The 23929-nt window shown below is 53.0% G+C and overlaps 1 pseudogene; it reads right to left on the bottom strand.

The window, feature by feature from the left end:
• Positions 1–1594: 1594 nt before the first annotated feature.
• On the bottom strand, positions 1595–17159 carry LOC134378899 (GDNF family receptor alpha-2-like; annotated as a pseudogene).
• Between the last annotated feature and the right edge of the window lie 6770 nt (positions 17160–23929).

Raw genomic sequence — 23929 nt, forward strand, 5'->3', positions numbered from 1 at the left:
TGAAAACAAAAACACGCATGAGGCATGACACCAGGTCCTCTCTCCCCCCACCCTCCCCATGCCTGTGTTCATTCTCCAGTCTGGGAGAAGCGGACATCTGTGCTGACAGGAAAGGGGACAGGGAGAGACCAAGGCTCAGTAACAGCGGGACTTTCAGGCCCCGAGTGCCAAATGTCTCCTAAGAGAACCCCATCCACGACACCGTGTGCACACGCGCACACACATTTGCCCAGGGCACTGGGAGCCCCAGGGAAGCAGCCAAGAGTGGGCCCTGAGCCAAGAAGAAAATAGGGCGCAGGCAGCCCGGAGTGAGACAGAGGCAGCTTGCTTCCTAGTGCGTTTATTGGAGCCTTGGTTAAGCATGAACATGGATCAGAAGCCCCTAGCACAGCCCGGTCAGTGTGACAGCAGCAGAGCACAGGGGTTGATTTCCTTTTTTCCCATTATAGACAACATTATTAAAAAAAAATAAACTTTACAATAATATAATTTTGCTCATCTGTTGGGGTATTATTTCAACAATTTTGTTTCTTAAAAAAAGGAAACAAAGGGGAAACCACACAATGTATGTACGTGGATTTGTATATACATATATATTGAGAAAGGAGCTTTGGTATGTACATACAGTTGTCATACGTCTTAGAAATGAGGAAAGTCAACACGGAAACAGGAAGGAGAAGAGGAGAGGCCTTGGGAGACCAGAGGGTGTGCAGACACACGTCCAGCTGCGGTCTCTTCCGCCCCTCCCAGCAGCCCCTCTCCTCAGAGGGAAACCCGCCATATGGACCACAAGAAACCAAACAAGCCAACAACATGTCATTTCTCTTTGATTTCAAAATTCCTGCCATCAAGGAGGAAGACGCGCCCCAGAGCTGGTGCCCAAGTTTCGCCTCCTCCCCACAGGGGAATCTCCCCGAGGGCTGAGCTCCCCAGACCTCCCAGAGCTGGCCCCTGTCCCCTCCCTGCTACAGTCAGGGGGAGCCGGTGCAGCACCACCCCTCCACCAGCATCAGTGGGGGTCCCCACACCAGATGCAGACCCACCTGGCCCACCTGAGGGTAGGTAGGGGGAGAGGGGAGAAGGTGAAACCATCTCCATCCTTGAAGCCAAGAGGAGGGGCTGACGGTGGTCAGCCAGACCCCCACAGCCCACCCCTGGCAGGTCCCCAGGTGGACAGCCTGAGAATGCAGCTGCAGGTGTCCCGCCCTCAGCCTGCATCGGCCACAGTCACATTCCCACAGTCACGTCCCTTCAGCTGCATGGGCCTTGTCTTGGTCTCTTGCTTTGGAAGGGTACAGAGCAGAAAACACCAGGAGAAGGTAAAGAGCATTTCCAGAACCTCGCACCCTCCTCAGCACTGGGCTTCCCTCACCAGGGGACCTTGGGGCCAGCTCTCAGGCTGTCCGCCCGCTTGTCTGTTTGGTTTAGAAAAACTTCTCCAGAGAAGAAACCTGGGAGCAGACAGGTTCAGAGACAAGGCGGGAAAGAAAACTTTTTTTTGCAAGGGGTGTGTGGGTGTCTGTGTTTCCATTTCGTCAGGCAGGTGTCCTCGTCTGCAGCGCTTTCAGAAATCTTCCGACGTGGTTCCCAGAGCCTATGAGGCCAGTTTCAGCATCAGCAGGGACAGAGCAGCCAGAGCAGCCAAAGCAGCCGAGGGTCTGGCTCTGCTGGGGCCTGAGTTAGTTTGATCACCTTGTTACTCTCTGGGATGATATTTGTTGTGAGCTGAGTCCACAACAGAAGGGAGACAGAAACAAAGAAAATGATTTAAAAAAAAATCAGCAGGGCTGGGACCCGGCCAAGCAAAGGATCCAGGAACTAGATTCCTCAAGCCCCTGCCCTCTCTGTCCACCCAGAGGGACACTCTTTGCACTCTGAAAGCCCAGCCAGGCTTCTGTGGGACAGGGACGGGCAGGAACAGAAGGGAACACTGTTCCTCTGGCTCTGTGCCCTCAGGTGTGGGGAGGCAGGGCAGTGATCTCTAGGAAAACAGGCTGCCCTTCCCTGCACTGGGGCTGAGGATCTGCATCCCAGCGAGAAGGGAGACAGTATAAAGAGAGCTCAAGGAGAAGAGACTCCCACAGTCCACAAGAGGAGAGGACAAGGAGCCCACACTCGCCCTGTTCCTAACTGTGTCTGATTTCCTCCTCCTGCATGAAGCCTTCCCTGCACGTCTCTGAGCTTCTCGCTCCTTCTTCCACAGCATCTCACACTGCGTTTTCTTCTCATTTAAGTGACCATCTTGGGTCTGTAAGTCACACACACACACACACACACACACACATACTGCAATGCTGGTGGCTCCTTCAAGGAAGGGACCGTGTCTTTCCATCTCTGTACCTCCTAAAAATCACAGAACCAGCACTGAGCAGCTGACCAACACATTTGTCGTAAAGAGTAAGGAAGGTGTAAGAAGGCCTCTGCTCAGAGCAGCCACTCTTCCTGCCCCCACAGATCACCACGGGCCGTGGCTGCAGCCTTTGCACTCCCCTGCCACCTCCCCAGCAGCATGAGTTCCCACCCAGGTCCAGGAAGAAGCTCTACTGGCCCAGCCCCTGCAGTGGGATATGGGGGCTCTGAGTCTGAGGCTTACCTGGGCAGCACACCCCTCTGGCCCAGCCTCCTGCACCCACCCCCACTCTGCCCCTCACTCACCTCTGTGAAGCACAAGCTTAACTCTATGGAGTTGCTGGCCTTCAGCCCCTGCTCCTGCGGGAGAGAAGGCATTAGTAAGGACAGGTCACCAGGCTTTTTCTGCCTGGGCTTTGTCCGGTAAGCTACACAATGCCCTGCCATCCACCACTGGCGTCAAGCTCAGAGTACACAGTGAAGAGTGCCCAATCCAAACAGCACAAAAGTCCCTGCCCCGTTCTGATACCCTCTGCAATTTAGTCCTGGCTCCTCCAGGCTCCTAGAGAAGAGATCTAAACTCTGTTCTGCAACTATGGTATAGGTAGTAATTAGTCATTTACATGTCTGTCTACATGCTCCGAGCTCCTCAACAGCAGGGACCACGTCTTCTTTTCCTCACGTTGAGCAGTGTTTGGCTCATAACAGCAGCTCAATAATTTACTAGATGCATGCATGCATGAAGGAGTGAATGAATGAATGACACAGATCAGAAATGGCATCCGCGTACCAGCTCCTGGTAATTTGTGAAGGCTGCTGGAGGGCTCCATAGAGAGAGATCATGAGCTCTCTTCTGGGCTCAGAGGGATGAGAGCTATAATTGATTAGTGATGTCTGCCACTGGCACATGTGGGGCAGACAGCTGGCCACTGTGCCAGGCCATTTCCACCAGAAACAGACGTGCAGCACCTGGGAGCTCTAGGACAGGTGAGGAATGAGAAAGCTGGTGTGCTGATGACTCCAAGATTCTCCACCCTGGCCTCACCACTTGGATGCAAGACCTGAGGGCACACACGAAGAACAGTCCTCTGTTATGGTCCTCCTAATCGTGATCCATGCGAACCAGCTGGGGACGTGGTATTTTTCCATCCTGGCTTTGAATGGCTTGTTCCCCGGGCAACGGCAGGGAAGCACTGACCACCAGAAGTAACTGGAAAGCCCAGGAAGTTATGCCTAAATCATTGCTCTTGGCCAGAAGTATCGATAATCCCTCAGACATCACAGGCAATCTACCACCCAGGGCTACCAGTCAGTCCCACGAGGACCCAGCTGTCACACAGACACCCCAGCCAAGAGTGGAGTCACTGCCAGTGGTGGAGACAGGACCACAGTGATGATTAGTACATCAGGCACAGAGCCAGGGACCTGACCCAGGTGGGTCCTATTCAAGACCATAGCATCAGTGACTTCAGGTGCCCAGACATGGTCCAGCCACCCACCAACCGCTGCCCTCTGCAAAGGCCGTGTGCTCTGAGACCCTTCCAACCCCAAGGATTGGACTCTATACCCCAGGACTTGGCGCACTCCAGCCAGAGCTGTGTGAGGCCACTGTGGAGACAGAACACGGCCCCCTAGTTCAGAGGTTTGCTGTCGTCCCCACCTTCCACTTGCCCTCCCTCGCCCCTTTGCTAATCCTCACCCAGTCACCTCAGTCCCCACCTGTGACTTCCTGTGGCCTGTCGGGTCTGCAGGGTATAAATAGCACCTATTTATAAATAGCAACTATTTATACCCCACATTAGTTACTGCTCTGATAGTTTTAGGTATGGTAGACCTGTCTCATCCCCCTTTGGAGGTCCCTGTCTTATTTGTGTCCCACCCCCACAGCCCACGCAGAACCACAGCGACAGACAGCCCAATGGGACTCAAGGTTCTCACCCCTTTTCAACGAAAAAAGCTCCATTTTTATTTGTTTTATATATTCAAGTTATGCATAATTTTTTTTTTAAATACTCCACTACTTAAAAAACAATAAGGTTTCAGAAAACAACTAAACTAGATGGCCTCTAAGGAGAAGCCATGTGACATTCTGTGACTGGGATAGCAGCTCTCAGGGAAGCCCAGTGTCCTGGCCAGACCTGGTTCCATGCCAAGGTCAGCCTGTGCAGAGCAGCTGGCAAAGCACCAGGACCAGAGTCCCTTTCTCCTGTGGCTCAGCAGGAATGAGGGGCCGAAATCTGCAGGTGGAGCCTCTCTGGAGCACACCTGGCCTGGGACTGGCTTTTGCTCTTCAGAGTGAGCAGGACTTGCCAGGTTCCTCTTCATGAAGGGAGAGCGCAGAAGGGTGTTGGTAAATATTACTCAGGAAAAATGAGAGGGAAGAGAGAACGAGGAGAGAGGGAGAAAAGTAAGAGGAAACAAGGGGAAAGCAGAGAAAGAAAAAGGCAACAGCTGGCAGGGGGAGCAGAGGGGGAAGGAAGGGGGGAGGGGAGGGGAGGGAGCAGAGGGGGAGGGGGAAATGGAGGGGGAGGGAGAAAGAGATGGGAGGGGAGGGGAGGGGAGGAAGGGGAGGGGGAGGGAACGAGGCGGAGGCAAGGGGCAGCAGAGGACCATTTCATCCTCGATCTGACCCACAGTATCAGGAGACAGTGCAAGCACCTCCCTGGGCCAGCCCCAAGGGACATCCAACCCAGTGTGTGATCTTTGACAGGGGCCACAGGGCCTTTGGTGGGAGATCAGGACTGGCCTCCACGAAGATAAGGGATAACGGACCCATCGTGTGCACATCTGAGTTGGCGGGAAGCGATGGACACCTCGGTGGGGCAGGCCTCCGGGTCTGGCTGGCCACGCCTGCCCAGTGCGGCCAGCTAATCAGCTTCCCCTCGCCACCCTGAACTACTCCCTGCAAGTGCTGCGAGATTTAGTTTCTAGATTTCTGTCCACACAGACACATCCTAGTCCTTCATTTTTTAGACTGAAGAGTCCTAATTTCCTTGTTGTCTGTCTGCACAGCCCCTTAATCCCCAAAATAGAACAAGAAGCCTTGTTCAAGGCCTGAGAGACCACAGCCTGGACTCAAGTCCCGGTCCCCCCAGTGACCCAGGGCAAGTCTGCTGGAGCCTGGGTGTCCTCGTCTATAAAGCAGGGACAGACAAGCTCACCTGGTGGAGCTACCGCAATGATTAGCTGAGACACCACATGGCACAGAAGCACTCCCCGACTAAAGGCTCAGTCAGTTCCCCCGGGCACGACGCTGAGCAGGGCGCAGGAGCGAGACAGTGAAGGGATGGCCAGGGGGCTGTGAGGAGACCCCCGGGGCAAGCTGGTGGCCTGGGCTGAGGGGGGGGGGCACTGAGGCAGCTTCCTGCTCCCCCGGCCACGTCCTGTGATGACAGGTCTGGATACAAAGTGCAGGAGGCACGCCTCCCGCCTCCGCCCGGCCGATTTCCAGAAAACAGACACAGAGCAGACAGCTCAGGCCACAGGAGCCTCCCAGATGGCCAATGTGAGTCCCCTCGCCCAATCCTGGGCACACAGACAGTTGACCTTTCCTAAAAGCTGATCTTTCCTAAATGCAGCATACGGGGGGTGGGGGGGGTGGTGACAGAGAGAAAGTGGCTCAAACTCACTGCCCCCCCGCCACGAATGTGCCTCTCCCCCTCCCCCAAATTAGTCACAGCTCCACCCTCCAAGGCTCACACCCTGATAGAGAAATAAATGTCCACACCAGTCAAATGAGTGGGATGAGGAGAGCAGGCTGCCCCCTCACCCAGACGCCTCCAGCTGTGGCTGTTTCCCTGAGGCCATGCCCACCTCGTGCCCAGCTCTCCCTGAATGTGCTGGACTCTAGTGGAAAGAATCACAGAGCGGTCCCTGCCCCATCCCTACTCTGAGCTTCTCATCCCCTGGAGGCAAGTTCAGGGCCTGTGTGCACAGTGTCCCAAAGGACACAGGCCTGGGCTGCTAGGATGGCCTGACTCGGAGCTTCTAACAGCAAATCCTTCTGACATGGAGGCGAGCAGAGGAACTTCGTGGGAAGTGCTGATGCACGAAAGAACTGGCCCCTGCAGGTGGCACAGGGGGAGGGACGCAAACAGGCAGGGAGGATGGCAGCAAAGGCAAGCTTCGTCCTTCTAGGACTTTCTCCCAGAGAGGCCCCTTTGCCCAAAGAGTTGGAAGGAAATTATTGTCTTCCTCCTCCTCTTCCTTGGCCACCTCTGTCCGTACCCAACAGCCAAGCCCAGCCTGGCCATCCCACAGCCTCACTAGGACTGGTCTGGCCCAGATGCTATTAACTAGGTCCAGCACTGTCCTGCTGGCCGGAGCTGGTGGCTCTCTGCTGTTCCCTGCTCCTGTTCCTGGCTCTGTCCCCAAACTTCAGTGCCCTTGTCCCCCTCCCTCCCTCTGCCCCGCTGGCCAGTACCTGGCCCTCGCTCCTGCTCCTGCAAACGCCCACCCCAGCAACTCACAGCCCTCGTCCCCCTCCATCCCTGCCCACACTAGCTCAGCCCCTCCTTTCTTACCCGACTATCACCACAAAGATCTCCTAACAGGCCCTCCTGTCTCTCCAGCCTCTCTCCTGCCAACCAATCTCCACCTGCTGTCAGATTAATCTCCCTCAATCACCGTCCCGATCGCAACTCAGTGCTCCCCTGTTCCAAAGCCTTCCAAGGGACCCCTCACCACTCACCACTTCAACTGTTCTTCACATTACACCCACCCCCCTTCCCACATTTCCTCCAGATCAGGGGCTGTGAAGGGCCAAAGGGCAACTATGTTAGTCTTTGCGGGACACACAGTCTGTCACAATGACTCAACTCTGACTGTAGCACAGACAATACACACACAGAAGGGTGTGATCCTGTCCCAATAAAACATACTTCACACAAACAGCCAGAACAGACCCCTACTCGACACCCTCTATGCTGTCCTGACCCCACACCTCAGCTCCTCCTTAATCCCCCACCAGGGACGCCCTGCCTGCTCTGACCCCAGCTCTGCATCCCATGTATCCAATTCTCCCTGTTCTTCCAGGCCTGGCAGCAGGCTCCACCTTGCCTGTGAGTCCTCGGCTTCCTCTCCCAGTCAAAGCAGTCCTGCTCTCCTCTGATTGCATCACGCTTCATCAGTCCTCACAATCATCCGAGCACGCATCCTGTCCCTCACCATCATCTGAGCTCACAAGGGCCACCACAGAGCCAATCAATCAGAGACCAACAGGAAGGAGGGGGCTCATGGAGCTGAGGGACAGGAGAGGGTGCATCTGGGGAGAAGGAACCACACCTGCACCAGCCTCCAGGAGAGCCGAGGTCAGGGACAAGGACTTCTTTGCTCCGCACTGCCAGTGCCTGGCATGCTCATCAAAAAGAATATAATTAAAACAGAATCAGCAGCCTGCCCCTCCCATTTCTCTGGAAGGGAACCTGGGGAGTGATGGTGGGTGGGCACCTCAGGAGGATCTGATTCTCTTCCTTTCTGCCTGGGATGGCTGTCCCTTGCTGTCCTGCCCAGAGTGACGTAGTCAATAGGTCCCGAGTGGACAGTCACTGGGGCCAGGCAGCTCCCCCAGCCTGGGACTGATGGCACCTAACATTTGTGTAGCACTCCTTCCTCAGCTTACAAAGCACTTCCACATACATATGGATCGTCCACTGTCTCCACTGGAATCAAGCCAAGATTAAGACAAGCCCCCAGACAGTGATTCTGCAGAAAACCAGGCTGGGGCTAAAAGAAACCAAGTGACAGATGACTTAGCAAATTGCTGAGAGAAAACAGGGGGAAAAAAATAGGAGTCAGAATCATCAGGCCCTGAAGGGGGCTGGGGTGCGGTGCGTGAAGCCACGGCTTTGAACTTCTCTACGCCCACGACGAACCACATTGAGAGCCTTGGGAAAGGTCAGCAGCCATGTGCTAAGTAGTCAGTATCTCTCCAGGTGAGTGGACCCAGGTGACCTCATGGACGGAGAGTGGGTGCCATATGGGAGGCTGATCAGGTCCAGAGGGACATGTGGACCATGCCAGCACATGGTCACCTGACAGGTGGCACAGCCCTGACCAACCAAGCTGCCCACCTCTCTAGCATGAAATTGAGCTGGCAGTTGTCTGTGCAGCAGGACCCTGAGCCCCCCGCCAGCAGCCACTCAAGCATGCCCAGTGTAATTAGGAGCTGCCCAAGGGTGACACGGGCACCTCAGCCCAATCGGGAGGGGTGGCATAATGGAGGGACTGGGACATGGAAGGGTCCATGCTGAGCCCAACAGGAGGACATGTGGAGGTCAGCTGTCACCGAGCATGGGACCCCAACCAGGAGGTGAAGGGGAGGTGAGAAGAGGGCCTCCTAACTGGCACAGGCATCAGGACACAAGCTATTGGTGCACTGGGTGCCAGGAGGGACCAGAGCACCTCCTCCAGGCCCAGTCCCTGCACACATCCTCCCCTGGCACCATGACTGCCTGCTGTTGATCGCACAAGCCTGCCTCAAACACAACCAGTCTTGTTCCCCCACACCTTTGCATAGGCGGGGCCCCACCAACTGCTCCTCAGACTCCACCAACCCACATGGCAATTCAAGTCCCAACTCCTTCCTGAAACACTCCCTGTGCCCGCTGACCATGACCTCACTGCTCCCTCCCTCCTCTGCTCTCCCTGGAATTCTGCATTTGGCTCTCTTCTGAATTCCTTGTGTGTGTGTGTGTGTGTGTGTGTGTGTGTGTGTTCCCTGCCTAGAAGCAGAGATCCTATTGTAGTGAATGGTGAGATGGTATGCAGGTAGCTCAGCAGAGAGAGAGGCCAAGGGGAGCCCTAGACTGTGACTACACAGTGCCACCTGTGTCCCCTGTCATGGCACTGACTGCAGTCCACATCTAATGCTTACTTAATTGTTTAACCCTCAACAGGACCAGAAAGGCCACAAAACCTGGGACTGTGTCAGCCTCATTCACCAATGTATCCCTGGCAGCTTACATATGCAGTACACTTTAGATGGACAGATGAAGTGATGGATAGACGGATGGATGGACAGATGGGAAGATGGGTGGATGGATGGACAGATGGATGGATGGATGAATTGATGCTGGGTGGACAGACAGATGAGTGCATGGATGGAGAAATGGTATTTAATACAATACTGTGATGTAACATATGTTTAATACTTGCAAGATGCATGCCTAAATACATGAATAGGTGAAAAACTACTTCCACCAGCTCCTCCTTGCCTCTTGGGCCCCTGATATGAAGAGATGACCTTCAGTGCTCCCTCCCTGGCCCCAGTTTACCCATGTCCCACCCCACCTCCAGTATCGTGGTGCTTCCCCAGACCCTCAGCCCCAACCCCTCACCTGTACAGACGTGCAGGTGGCCATGACACTGGTCCCCAGTCTGGTGCTATCACTGAGGTCATCTGGCAAAGAAGGATTCTTCTCCACCCGTGGAGTCTGGGTGGCCTGGAACGAGGGGCCTTTAGGGGACACGTTCACATCTGTGCCATTGCCAAAGGCCTGGATGGCATTCCCTGGGGGAGAGGGACAGGTAAATGCAGAGAAATCAGGACCTACCTCCATCACTTCCACCCCTGCCCCACCTTGACCACCACCTTCCCTGGAACAGCCCAGGGACTTGGGACAGTGCTGAAGCTCCTTTTCAGATAGCTACAAAGATCTCACATTTAGATAAGAGAATAGCAAGAGAGAGGCTGAAAGACAGAGAAACCAGAACAGAAAGAATACTCCTGATGAGGAATGTAGAAGAGGAAAGGAGGAAGAGATGAAGTGGGAGGCATGGGGAGTCTAGGGCAGGAATGGCCATGCCAAGGGCAGTGTCAGGGCTGCAGACCACTCCTGTGCAAACCCCCAGCTCCCTAGGCTCAGGACCTGCTGGAGCCCTTCCTGTTGTCACTGTCCTCTCTCATGAGCAGCAACTACAGCCTTCTGATGGGACCCTCCGTGTGGGCCACCCGTGAGAATCAGATCCCTAACCCCACCGCCTGCACAACACAAGCAGTTGTGCTTTCTGAACCACCGATATCATGACTCCACCTGCTGATATGCTTTCAGAGACCCCTCACCACCATCACCGCCACCTACAGGACAATAAAATCCAAATGCCTTCAGGTGTGCAAGGCCTTTTTGAGGAGGATGAGCTCAACCTGTTCAGATAACTGTCACTCCAGTCATCTTCAATGCCATGGAGCAAGACTAAGTGGTGTACAGTTCCCTCAACCCACCACGGTCTCTGTGGAGCCCTGGCCCTCTGCCCAGAGTGGACAGGCAGGCCCTCCTCCCTGCCTCTTCCAACTGACCGATGCCCAGCTAGCCATCAGAGCCTCCCTCCTCCTGGCCAACGTGGGCATCCCCACCCTGGGCTCCTGAAGAACCCTGTGTAGACTTCCACCTAAGGATCATTTGCCTCCTACTGAGATCACAGGTGACCTCTCAGTTTATCTCCACCAGGCTGCATACTCCTCAGTGACAGGCACCATAACTCGTCTCTCTGAATCCCTTGTGCCGTGCAAAAAGGAAGGAAAGAGGGATGGATGGACAGACTGACAGAAAGAAGAAAGGAGAGAAGGACAGAGGGGAGAGATTTTTGGGTGGATGTGGGTAGCAGTGGATTTCAGGCTGTAAAGATATGATTAGGAGTTTGATGACTTGAAAAGAAAGCACTGATTCCAAGGGGAAATAGACTCATTAAAGGCATAATGGAGAGATGCCTGAGCTCCTCATGAGACAGCTCAGTCTCCAAAGGAGCCTGACTGAAACTGTCAGAATAACAGACCAGAAAGCTTTGACCTTGACTTGCAATAAGTTCGGGGCCTCCGGTGGTAAACTGAGGCTGGTCTGCTGACAGTTCTGGTGTGAATCTCTGAGAGCACAAAAATCACGGACCCCGCAGGCAACACCCATGGTGAAAAACTCCCATATATATTACTGGCTATCCCAACTGAGGAAGAAGGGAATGGCCAGGGCAGACTCCAGAGCCCCAGGGGTGGAAGAGTTTCTGGGGATGGGGAGAACATTCCAGAACTTACAGAGGCACGGGTTCTCAGTGAAGTCCCTGAGGAACTTCTCACACTCTTCCTCCATGTTCCCACTGCCACGACAGCTACACCAGGGGGACACCACAATGCCAATGGGGCTGGAGTCCACGCAGTTGGGTGTCATATCAAACCCTGGGCAGGGAGAAAGAGGAGGGAAAGGAGACAGGTGCAGTAGGGCCTTCCCTTTGGGCTTGCAGACCCCAGGCACAGCAGGGCAGAGCTGTGTTACCCACCTGCCCCAAACACACATACACCCCAACTCACAGTGCTAACTCTGAGCATTACTATCCCAATGACCGTGGAGGTCGGCAGGGCGTGGGGGCCATAGGCACAGAGGATCCTGGGCTCCTCATCACCAGGAAGGCTGAGCAGATGCCCAGAAGCCCCTGCCCCAAATGGGGGCATTGCTTTCTCCTTCACCAACAAACAGCGTGCGTGTTCTACAATCAGGGAGACTAAGGCTCACACTGTGCTGGATGCCAGTGCCAACAAGGACCAGCTAGGGGAGCCTGCACAAGTTACTCAACTGCTCTATACCTCAGTTTCCTCATGTGCAAAATGCAGACATCAACCCCTTCTTTGTAAGAGCTGTTGGGAAGATTCAATAAGACAGCTGTGTCAACTGCTCAGCGCAGCACCTGGAACGTCAGAACCATGCAATAATGTCACCTTTTCCTCCTATTTCAAAAGCCTTACAAGGCTCCTAGAGCTCTCCCCCACCCTCCTCCCCTGTGATTTAGGAGCTGGGACCCTCCTCCTTGACAAACAACTGGCCTCCCTCTGGTTTCCTAGTGCAGCTCCATCTGAATCTGCTGCAGAGAAGGCTGAGCCTCAGTCTGTCCCCAACCACAGCAAGTCAGGGCTGTGGCCCAGCCCAGTGGCAGCAAGGATCCACTGTGAGCCCAGACACACAGGGAGAGGTTACCAATCATGCCGGCATAGGAGCCCAGGCACGCCTAGTAATTGTCCGCAGGGCAGCTGGTAAGCATCTGGTAGGAAGCTCGACAACTGGCGTGGAAGTCTGCCAGCCGGGACCTGGTGGCGGGGAGAAGACCCAACAGAGAAAACAGGAGTTCAGTCCAGCTGCCTTCTAGTCTCCTCTGCCCAGCCTGTGGCAGAGCACCTCCTCCCTGCAGCTCCCAGGGCTGGAGGAGACCAGGAAGAGGGAGGGGAGGAAAGTGGGGAGAACCAAGTCTTGGGGTACCCCAAACTGTGAGCTCCTTGAGGACAAAAACTTCCTGGAGAGCTAGGCACATGATGCAGCTTGAAAACTCAGTGGCCGACTGATGAAAAGGACTGACTTCAAAAGGTACAGACACAGCCTGCTCTGCACGGCTTTTGGTTAGAGGAACACAGACAGGACCCGGGGTGGGTTTGTGAAGAATGCCTGGGACAGAGGCAGGAAAGCAGGGCTCTGCTCTCGGCTCAGCCACACTCCTGGATGATCTTGCCCCAGTCCTTCAACATGTCACTCTTCCCACCTGCAAAATGGGTACAATGATCTCTGCCCCAGCTACCTCATCAGATCCATCAGAGAGTCAAAGGAGCCAGCCCCTGGAGGCCTCTTTAGGGGGAGATATCCCATGGGCATTACCAGCTGGTCTCTTTTACATCAAGTCAGAGCAAAGGCTCCCCTGCCATCCCTCCATGCCCTTCCGCAATCCCACCAGGCAGATCAGCCCCCTGGTGACCGTAGCATCCCGTCACCTGTTCTGCTCTGTCGCCACCTAGGACACTGCATCATAACTGCTTGTGCACACTCTGTGCTCCACACTTGGCCATCAGACACATGAAGACAGCCACTGTCTGACCTGGGTCTGCCCCACGTCCCCAGCACCAGGCATGGATGTAGTGGGTTATGTGGAGTGCAGAGCCCCCAAGTCCAACGTGCATGACAATCCCCATGCCTTTTTCCTCCTGCCATGGTGACCTGGCCATGGATTGTCACCATCAGCCTGGGCCGGGGGAGGATGCTTTCCTCCCCACCGTGTCTAACAGACATAGGCAGCTCTCACAGGTGAGTGCCCTTTGCCACAGACCCGCAGGTCTCGCATCATCTGCATCTCATGGCAGCTCCAAGCTCACTGGCATTGTCCCCAAGATGGGCAGATAGTAAGACCTCAGTAACCATGTGCTCAGTTAGAATTCTACGGCAGCTCAATGAGCTAGCTACAGGAAGGACCCGAACACAGGTCAACCCAGAACCTCAGTGAGGTACCTCACAAAGCCATCGCCAAGGTCACCCCAAATTTAGCTCCCCCAGTTCTCCACCAGAACTTTGTCCCATTTGAGAAATGAACAGGTAGAGGAGGGAAAATGCAGGAGATGGAGGGAGGCTGAGATGGCCTGAAGGAGGCAGCTTTGTACACAGCCCCGAGGGAAAAGGAACCCACGCCACAAGGAGACCACATGGAGAGAGTGCTGGGGTGGGCCTGGGGTGGAGAAGACCTCAGCGCCACAGCAAAAGACCTTTCCTCCTCTCAGTGACCATACCTCTGCCCCAGAACAAGAAGAGCTAAAGGCAGTGGCCATACTGAACTGGACCAGAGGAAAAATCGCAGAGAGTGGAGTGTGAGGCCCAGGCAGGGCAGCGGGGCATCTGCCCAAGCGCGGGCTGGAGAGGTGTCCTGCAACAAGCTGAGGCAGCATCTTTCTTTCTTGGCTTCAGCAGATTCCAACATCCCTGAGCAGGACCTGGGTGCATCTGGGCCACTCAGGAGCAGCTGAGCCGACACGGCCACTGGCACCTGCTACCCCGGCCCAGTGTCCCTGCAGGCTTCTCCCCTCCCACCTTGACTGAGTCAAAGCCTGCACAGCCAGAGGAGGTCTGGGAATGGGACATCCTCTCATCCTCGGCCTTCTGTAGGCTCAGAATTCAAAGCACCCTTAAAGGTCAGGGTATTAGCCTAGGGGGGGTTGGACAATAAGGATGCTTACTTACTCTGCTTGCCCTGCTGGTGGGGCCTAGGACCCCAAGGGATGAGCCTCACACAAGCTTAGGTAGGCTCCCGAACCAAAAGAAGGCTTCCCCATCCTGCCAATTGGCACGTGTGCCCAGGGCAGGGACACGCTCTGCAAAGGTCCAGGCATCCTTTCACCACACTGTGACCCCAGAACCAATCGTGCCCAGCCAGAGAAAGGAATCGCGGCAACCCGCAGGCCTCAGCAGAATCCTACGAGAGTGAAGGGCAGAGGGTATCCTGGTGATGTTTCCTAATCCTAGGTCAGGAGGAAACTCAGATCCACCAGGAACAGTCACGTGGAGCAGCTTCCAGAGACATGGGTCAACTGAGACAACACAGAACTACACCTGCCCTCCTGAGGTCCCCACAACAGCTAGAATGCCAGTCGGAAGTGGGCCCTCTGACCAGCTCCGCTGCTCCAAGCCACCTTCCCAGCTCATTCTCTCTTTGGGTATGCCAACGCTGCAGGTCAGCGGGCTGGGCAACGAAGGCCCTTCTCTCCACCAACGGTCCTCCACCCACAGACCTCACTCAGAGCCTTGGGAAGGCCACATCAAAGGCCCTTGCTCCTGGAAAGACACTTCACCATTCCCCCAGCCAAGACTGCCTAGCAAAACTCCAGGAAAACCTCTCCCGCACGTGGAATTTCCAACCAACTCCCAACTATGGGCTCCTTGCCAGGAAAAAGGCCTTAAGGCTAAAGTTGCCACCAACCTATCCCTTTCTTTTGGCTGGCCTGACCCAGAGCCTCTCAAGATCCTGCAGCCACTCAGCTAAGCCCTCAGCCCGGCTTTGGAAAAGGACTTCTCAAAGGAAAGAGAACTAAAGGGCTGTGCCCCGAGGGGATGCTGCCCCTGCGCCTCTCCTGCTCCCGCCACCACCACTACTCAGCACTCAAGTCACAGACACCAGGTGGGAGCCTCCGACCAACCCCCCATGCACACACTTCCACACACAAACATACACACCCACCGTGAGCAGGATCCCCAATGCCACTTCTGGGAAGGACAGGAGAGTCGACTCCTCAGCTGGGGAAAGCCTGACTACAGCATGGGGGTCTGGTCTGGAGGGGGCTAAGGGGCCCACACTGCTCTCCTCCAGCCCCAGCCCTCAGAAGGCGCCCCCACCAGGGAGCCCTGCAGGCAAGGGGGTGGAGGGGGGTGCAGCTCAGCATCGGGCAATCTGGCCGCTTTTCCTGAAATAAGATTTTCTTTTCTTATTGGCCCTGATCATTCTCAGACCCAGAAAGCTGGGTTTTCAAATCAGCAGTGGGAGAAAAGGTCAGGTTTTATAATAGCCCCTTCAGAATGCGAGGCCACTTCCCCAGGGCTGCTTGGAAGGGCTGGGGGATCACAGTGGGCCCAGAGCATCTTCCAGCTTCCCTACTCACCCTCCCACCCCAGAGAGAAGCTGCCTGCCGCCTGGGAGGTGGGAAAGGCCACACCCCAGAGCCGGGCCATGCCCCCTGGGAACTCATGCCAAGGGCCTGGGGCCTGACCAAAGTCCACCCTCGCTGACTCCGAATCCCCTGTCCAGTCTGGAGAGTTCTTCTTAGACGGCATACCTCTTCCTGTAACCAGCACCTACCGCCCCCCACCCCTGCCTTCCCAGGGCCCCTCCTGCAGGAAAGAAATGGTGCTGGGCTCACAGCGGGCTCACAGCGGGCCACACAGCCAGGCAGGGCGGCTGGGGCAGCACCGGCACTGAAGCACATGTGCCTCTTTGACACACACCGAGTAGTGCCCGGGCTCCCCTTATGGGGCACCTACCCGGTGGCAGCAGCGTGCCTGGGACTCCTGTCAGCACACAGCCTGGCACACACTCTTCCGCACTCAGCTGGGCAACTGCTTTCTCTAGACCCCTCTTCCTAAGCAGCTATTGCACACAGGATAATAGGGGGCGAGGGCCTGAGAGTTCCGTGTGGGAAAGAAGCTGCTGTGGGGATCGGGGGCACCGGGCAGCCCCTCCTCCCTGCCCTGGAGGAAGGGGGCTTTACAGAGGGGCAGCGGTCTTTGCTCGGATCCGTTTCCCCCCCACCTTCTTCACCCTAGGAAGCAAACTTTGGCCTCCCTGCCTCTTCTTCCCACCAACTACGGGTCGCCGGTCCACAGAGGTGGGCGAGGTAAGGCCGGTACCGCTGCTCGCAGCGCTCCACTCCCGCCCACCCATCTGGCTCCGGTCGCGGTGGGTGGGAGGGAGGGAAACGGCGGGGAGACACTTGAAAAGTGTTCCAGGGGGTGGAGCCGCTGGGAAGGGGCTCCGGGAGGGAGGAAACGGGGTGCATTTTCCAGAGGTTGATTGGCAGGTGACTGCCCGCGCTCCCCCGCTGATGTCCAACCAGGAGCTCCTGGACAAACCCATGCCCTGCACCGCGACCGACCGCGACCGGGAGCCGACCGCGACCGGTGGGCCTGGCACGACTTTTCCCTGCCAGTCTCTGAGCCCCTCCTCTCCTTCCCCTGTTCCAGATCAAGAGTTGGATTTTTTTTCTTAAGTTGCCGCAATGTGAACCCATTAATTCGGGGGAAATATGTGCGATCGCGGCGTGTGAGCGAGCCAGGCTGTCTGTGCGCAGGGATGGTTTGGACGTTGGAGTCTCCTTCCCAGGCCCCCGCGCAGCCAGCCAGACGCGACTCCCGTCGCTCCGCCCGCGTCCTCGCCGCCCCGCCCCGCTCGCTCCGCGGCGCGCGGTCCCCGCCGGTCCCCCGCCGTCGCCCCGCACGCCCCCGCGACCCCGCGACCCCGCGACCCCGCTTCTCCACGCCCGCAGGTACTCACCTAAAAAGGAGGCAGAAGGCGTTTGCCAAGATCATGTTAAATAAATCCCACAGTTTTTTTGTCTTTCTCCCTTGGGTAAAAAAAATAACAACAATAGTAGAAACAGCCAAGCAGTGATAATCAGACTGTTCTGTGCTCTCTTGAGCACGCCCAGCCACCGGATTGCACAAGCCAGGCCCCTGTGGTCTCATTTTCCCGTTGGTGCTAAAAATAGGTCTAACTGGCAACAGTTACTTTCCTGCAGGGGAGAGCTCAGAGGAGGGGGCCTGAGACCTCAGGGAGTGGCTGGAAACGCAGAGGCCTGTCCTGAAACCCCAGCCCAGGGAAACCGAGCACCTCCTGTATCAACCTGGCAGTGTTTGTCCACTTTCTCCACTTAAAGGTCCTCCCCCCACTGCCTACTTTCCACACTGTCCTCTTTTGAAGGAAGTCACTCTGCAGAGCCCATACCTGGTAAGATGCTGTGAAAAAGAACAGAAAACAGTAAAAGTAAAAAAAGTGTGAGACATTAGAACTTGGACATTTAAGGGAGGAGTCTACTTGGAACTCCCCTCATGAAAATTATTTAACACAAATGTAATGGTCTAATAGCATTATTTTTTCTTTTATCCAAATTATTCTCATGTTAACCCCTAACCGAGGACAAGCACTGAGGATCTGAGAGGTAGAAAGCAATGGAAGCAATTCTGAAAAAGGACATATTGCTTGAGAAAGGAATGGGCGAGGAAGCTGCCCCCAGTAACATGCTGGGGGTGACAGGGGTTGTTTGTTATCAAGAAGTTGGAACAGAAAATCAGAGGTAAGAAGGTGCCAGAAACAATCAGGTGAATTTACCATGCCTAAAGTGCCTTGTGGGTCTGGTGGTAAATACACTGAGCAGATCACATGATCGTACCTCTTCTTTTTCTCTTTGGCTTTGACCATGTGGTGAAGAACAGAACTTCGAAGCAACAGATTTCATCATAGGTTGTCTGGATTTCTTCCTGACCACGATGATGCTGAAAGTTCACCTGCTCTGCGACAGGATCCAGACATTTGCTAGTAAATTACCCCAAAAGAATTGCCCTAAAAAATGGTTCCATTTGATGACTTTTTGTTAAAATCAGATTTTTTTTTATTAACTCAATTCAGAAATGTTAAATGTCCTGACAGTCTTGCTAATGAAAATAAATGGCTAAGAAATGTTTGTTTGTAGTTTTGTTTTTGCTGGCCAGAAAAGATCATACCTCTCTTTCACCTACTAAGAACCTGGGTTTTGTTCTCCCCCAAAAAGATTATAAGCAGTAAGGTTAGAAAACATTATAGATATAACCTCATATCGATGCCACTACACCTGTGAGAATTGTGCATTTGTTTGTAAAATATAAATTTCCCTAGGCTTGCAATGATTTTTTAGTTTCTCAGTTGGTAGAGAACATGTCATTTACTGAAACTGAACTGAAGAACATTTGATTTGAGCTGGGTCACACAGCTAATTAATGGCCTGCAGCAAGACATGTTCCCAGGAGTCTTGATTCCGGACCAAGTGTTCCTCTAAAGGCCAACATGTTTGACAGAACAGAAAGTTTCTTTGCTTTTGTAAATTCACCATTAGCATCAGGAATAAAATATAGATGCAAATGTCTGCCTTGCTTAAACAATATGTCATACCACCATCAAAATATTCTGACTGGATGCCTGTTAATTGACTCTCTTATCATATGATGCTGTCTAATTTTTATGACTATAACTAAAGTCCTAAGAAGCTCAGTCTATAACAACAGTGGGCATGTCCTTATTCAGTAATATCCACAAAATGTTAGGAGGGAGCTGAATACGTTTTGTAAATGCCAATAGCGTCTCTCCGCTACCTTGACCTGCAGCACCACTTTTCTTATCTAGGATGGAAAACACAGAACCAAGCTCTCCTCCAAACCCTCCATTCTGCACCTCCCCCCAAGCCCACCTCCAAAGCCATGGGAGACACTCGTCAGCCTCGGCCCTCTCTCCTGCTGGCTACAGCTCCACACTCCTTAGCAACACAGTGCTCCAGGAAGCCCCTAAAACTGAAATGGATTTGGCAAATGAAGGGAAAGTTGTTTAAACATCCTAGTACTAAGCCCCTTTGCAGACATCCTCATACTTACTCTTTTCTTCTTCATACCTAACCCTCTTTATCCAGAAAGGCAGTGAAGCATTTATTTTCATAGCTTGGTACTTTCTTAATTAGAGTGTACAGAAGCAAATTAACTATTTTTTGACATAAAAATTTTACACACAGCCATCATGGTTCTTTGTGACAATGGAATGTTGAGTTTCTAGGTTTCTTTTCCTCTGTCCATTGTTATGACTTCATTTCTTCTGCTACCAACAGCCTCCTGTTCCCTCCATGTCTACCCCTCATCCTCCAAGTCTTTGCATCTAGTGTCCCATTTTATATGCTGAAAGCTATAAAGCGGTAGACTAAACTCATCAGGGGTGTACATGTAAAGTTAGTATCTGTAAAGCTGCACAGGCTCCAGGTGGAAAGAATGTGGGACTGCTGTGGTTGAAGCTCATAGTCCCTTTTGTTAAGATCTGGGTGTGGCTGGATTGTGACACCTAGCACCAAAGACTGGGGCAGATTAAATGGAACCACTTAGCTCTGCTTCTTTCCTGCCTATGTCTGTTACATTTCAAACATCGATTCCCCTGATGCAGGGGTTGGTTTTCTTTTTGTGATGTTAGGTGAGAGCTGCTCAGACCAGAGGTGCAGCCGATAAGTAGGTTGTTCCTGAAGTGTACAGAGTGACTACTGTAGACAAATCGAGTCTCCAACCTATTTTCAGAAGCAGAAGCTCAACTTTGGTAGAGCAGGAACTGGATGAAAGGGGTGGGGGACAGATAGGGGCTGGGGTGTGTGGCCTCAAGTGGAAGCAGAGTCCAGGTGTTGTAGAGAAGATCTGTCAGCAATCAGAGGACTTCAAGGGTGGAGGTCTGGTATGAAGGGGTTGTCTCTGAATGTTCACATTGGGCTCTATTTATTTTATCAGCTGAGTCTGTTTCCCAGTTAGTTTGGAATTCTGCTGTGATTTTCCCAAGTGTTGAGTAGGCCTCATGGAGCATCTGTCAACACACGTCCAACATTGCACCCTCCCCAGCATCTGACTAGGAGTAAGAGGTGGGTTGTCCTGTCCCGGGCTGGGTTGAGAACCCTCAGTCCTTCTGCACAGCTGTACCCCACTTTCCTCTGCTGAAGGTGAGCTCGTTATTGGGCTTGACTTTCCCTTCTTGGTTCCATTCTTGTTAAAAGTTCGGCTCCATTTCAAATTCATTAAAGAGTGTAATGACACAGCCACTCAAGACATCTCCCTGGAAAGTCATCAGAGCTGACCACGGCTGGTAAACGTGCTGACCTCCTGTCACTCCTCATCCAGCGTGAGGAAGCTCATCACCTCCTCCTCTTTGCTGGTTGTCACTAGATCCACGGACGTTCGCTGGTTTTACTGAGAAAATCCTGACAGTTACTGAGATTTTCCAGCCCTCTCCTGAGAACAGTCATGGACACAAGAATCACGTTGTCCGTCTTGTGAAAGTTGAGAACATTGATTGTGGCTCCTAGAGATGGTTCTGGTGCCCTTTAAGAGTTGGTGGGGATGAGGAGACTGAAGCCTCTTTTATTGCCGTGAGTCAAGTCAGGGGCTCGTTTGGAAGTGCAGTGTCTTCTGGACGCATCCAGAGAGTTCTTTGCTTCCTGTTTTAGGTATCAAGGAGAATGTCAGCAATATTGGGGGAAGGTTCTGGAATGATTCTGAGTAGAAAATGGCTGTCTCCCTGGTGTGTGCTCGGAGGGTGTCCTTGAGGCTCCCTCAGGTTGAGGGCATCCCATACTCCAGGGCTTCATTTGTTTGGCCTCATGGCAAGTACTTTGCTTCCATAGCCAGACGGACACCATGGACCATGTAGGACCTGCTACGACAGGCTGTGGTCACGGACCACTGGAAAGTGGTGAACTGGCTCATAGTGGAGTGAACAGCAATTCAGTGCTAGGATAGGATGCCCATCATTAGGGGGCAGGCACAGAATTTTCATCTTTTTTATAATTATGTCTTCGAGTTACCCCCATCTGCAATTTTCAAGTGTCAGCCAAGGTGAAAGGCGCCCATCCCTCCTCTCCACAGGCTATTTGCTCACTGCAGATGTTTCTTATTCCAGTCTTACCACAGCTGCCAGACAACAGAACAAAGAGCTTAGACAAGTAGGTCCTAGATCACGTGGTGTACTTGGGTTGCCAAACCCAGAATCGACTCCTCAGTGTCGTTTGCAATCTTGGCAAACCCTGTCTTATCTTAAAATGGAAAGTATATTCTTCAGGAGGAGAAAGATAAATGATAAAACAGAGAGGATCTCAGGGAAGCATTGTTCTTAGACACCCACCCAGGCCCCTTGTGCTCAGGAGGTAGAATGTTGTCTTCTGCACGAGTCCAGCTCCAGCCCAACGGGCCCCTCTCTCCAGGGCTCCAAGCCCTTCCCTTCCCAGATGTCCAGGCCGGGGAGAAGCAGTTGTTGCTGAGCAAGGATGTGCAGCAATACACTTCACAAAGACACGAGGTAATTACTGGCCAGAGCTCTGCATTTTGACAGACTTTTCTCTTCCCGGACTGAACATCTGGATGTGGCTGCTCCTCTTCACCTTCCAGCTCCCTGGAACTGCAGCCCTCAGGCCCTCCTCGACTCTCTCCTGTGCTTCACATGGGGAAAAGCATCCAGGGCAGTAAGGTGGCAGGCCCCCACTATGCTGGGCATTTTTGACTTCAATGCAAGTGGCAGCATAGGGCAGCCACACCTGGAGGCAGCAGCACCTGGATTGGAACGATGCTGTGTCACTGCAGCCCTGTCACTGTGGAGAAGTCTCTTCCTCAGTGTGATCTTAGGGCTCCTTGTTTATAATGCTGGGGACACCCCGTGATGGCCACCTCCTCCCAGGCTGGTCTGAGTGTGATCACGTGGTGCAGAGCAGGCTGGGAGCTTCCAAGGATTGTGCAGAAGAAGCGGTACTTTGACTGAAGAAGTTGGCCTGGCAAGTGGTGCAAAGGGTCCTGGCCTTGGATACAGGACACCAGGGTGGTAAAACTGCTGATGGCACATGCATGTGCCCTCAGCATGCCTGAGTTCACCTGACACTTGGGGCAGCAGGTCCTCTGCAGGCCTACAGCACCTTCTCCCCAGACAAGTGCACACACACACACATGCACACACACATGCATACACATCTCTGCACACCCACACCTATGTGCACATGCACACGACTCCACATACACACCTACAAACACACAACCCTGCACACACACACACACACCCAAAGACACAAACCTCCACATGCCTCCACACACTCACACCTGCAGACAGACGCCTGCCCACACACATCTGCACACACACACCTCCACACACACACACACACACACACACACGTGCCTGCGCACAGGGCAAGAACAGGAAAGAAGAACACCACAGTGGACACCCACTGGGCATCTGGGTGGAAGGACTGTGTTTTTAATGTTATTGTTCATTCATGTTGAACTACTGATTTACTTATAATCATTATTGTCTTTGTAATAAGTGCCTACAAAAATTGAAACCGGGTAATGTACTTTACTTAGTAGGTGAGTGTTTAGTGGATAGTATTTAATGTGATGTTAATGTTTATATAAACATAAAATAATGTGCATATTAAAAATATTCGCATATCACGTAAAGGAGAATAAAAGGTTTTGAAAGTCCCACCCAGCAGAGCTGGTCCTCATTCATGGCTTGGTCACGTCTCCCAGCCTGTCTCTCCCATTTGACTTCCTCTGTCCTGTGTCTGTCTGTCTCACTCTCTCACCTAAACAGTCATTTACATACAGGTGTGTATGCATGTTGACAACACATAGATGTTTTTCAACCTGAGACCCTCAATACAGACTGGCCTTCATGACATGTTTACATGACAATTTCTGTGTGCAGCTCAGCAGCTGCTCAATTTAACACCCAGCCCCTCTAGAAGATGTTAGAGACGTGGCCAGCCACTTGCTACCTCCACCAGTGCTGTGATGAAAACACTTCAACAGAAATCTTGAAAACCTGGGCCGTTGTGGTGGTGGAATAACCTCCCCAGATTACCACTACTTGGCAGATGGACACGCGTGTTCACTTTGATAGAAGTTGCTGAGTGGAGCCTGAGATGGGGTATCTACGAACATGTCTCCCAGGACATCCGCTGGGACCTCTTCTCCCACATTCTCACCAGAGCTGGTCATCACCAGACATACAGACCTGCCCATCTGATGGGGCAATGACATCTCAATAATGTGTAAATTGTTGTGTGTCATCATAAGGGATGTCGTGGATGTCTGACATTTACTGGCCATATGAATTGCTTCCCTTTGGAACTGCAGGAATATATCCTTTGTCCCCTTAAAAACATGGATAAATGAAAACTCTTTATACCACTAGGATGCATATTACCCTTTCTCTGCCCATGAAGAATTTTCCAATCTGGGATTTGTCTTTTAAGCTTTTGACATTATTCTTGTTTTGTTTTGACCAGGAAAAGTCAGTCTTTTCCTCTGTGGTGTCTGGCTCTCCAGTCATTCAAAAGTAGTTCCTATTTCAAGATTATGACAATAATAACTATCGCGGCTCTGTGTTTCTATGTATAGTCTTTGATTTTTCTGTAATTTTCCTCTTACTAAAAACATAAAATAAAAATTAATCAGTTCCTTCTCATATTATGTGGCCAGGCACAAAAGGCCACATAACATATAACTGTACTGATAGGAACAATCCACGATAGGTAAATTCACAC

Source organism: Cynocephalus volans, chromosome 5 (genome assembly GCF_027409185.1).
Source record: "Cynocephalus volans isolate mCynVol1 chromosome 5, mCynVol1.pri, whole genome shotgun sequence".
Taxonomy (NCBI): Eukaryota; Metazoa; Chordata; class Mammalia; order Dermoptera; family Cynocephalidae; genus Cynocephalus; species Cynocephalus volans.